The following is a 1114-nucleotide window of genomic DNA, read 5'->3' on the forward strand; positions in this document are numbered from 1 at the left end:
TATATATATATTGCTTTTGCATGCTCTCCCTCTTACTTTTTACTTGCTGCTTTTACACCTCAACTTCTCCACTGTAGGACAATACAGAGTATTTCATTTCTAATAACAGTTGGTCAGCAATTATAAGAAGAGTTTGACTGATGTAAATATTTTTCTATCAATTTCTGACAAGGGTGTAAATCATTTTTGCCGTACCTTTTTTTTGTTTGAGTTTTTTAAAATGACTTTTTAAATGTTTTAATATTGTTTAAGACGCCTGTCTTGTTAATGACCAGAAACAAACTTCTTAGTTTAAATGTGGTGTGAAACATGTTTAACTTGACTTCAGTGTGACAAAAGTAAATTTAATCTCAAAAACATTAAAACAAACAAACAAAACAACATAAGCAGTGTCAAAAGTTTCTGTTAGACAATAATATGAATCTTCTTTATCAAACAAATATAAAATAAGCTGGGACTGTAATGAAGGATATTTTTAGTTCACCATGTCTCAAACACAGTTCCCAAATCCTAAGGTTATCTGAAAGATCACCTCCAAAATTTTTATTCTGTTTCATGACATAACCAGAAAGGAAGACATGACTGAAATAGAAAAGCTGAATTTCAGCATGCAAACAAAGATAGTATGGTGTCTGCCAGCGTACATAGTCTGCTTTAAGCCTCCTGCCACAGTCATCCGTTCACACCGCCTTGTGATTGAAGAGTGGGAGATAACGCACCAGATGCTCTCCTGTGGGGACAGACTCTGGCAGGAGAAAAGCAAAGGCATCAAAGGAATTACTGCAGTTTGCATTAAATAATGGATTTTGCATGTATATTTAAACATAAACAGTGCGGTAGATAGATTGAGAATTCAAGTTAGGATAAACGTTAGTCCCCATTGCAGTTTATGAGGAGAAATACAAAAGGCTGAAACAGAAGACTGAGTACAGAGCACCTTCACCACCATGGAGAGGTTTCTGCTCACAAATGAACTGGAATTCCATTTTCCTTTTATTATTCTTGTGGAGGAATAATACATCCAACATCCACCATCTGTAGCCACTTATCTGGGAGCTGGTGGGGCTGTCTGTAGCGATCATGGAGTGAGAGGCGAGATGAACCCTGAACAGGT

The sequence above is a fragment of the Poecilia latipinna genome, unplaced genomic scaffold, assembly GCF_001443285.1.
Source record: "Poecilia latipinna isolate Pla-1442-1.1 unplaced genomic scaffold, P_latipinna-1.0 Scaffold1949, whole genome shotgun sequence".
Lineage (NCBI taxonomy): Eukaryota > Metazoa > Chordata > Actinopteri > Cyprinodontiformes > Poeciliidae > Poecilia > Poecilia latipinna.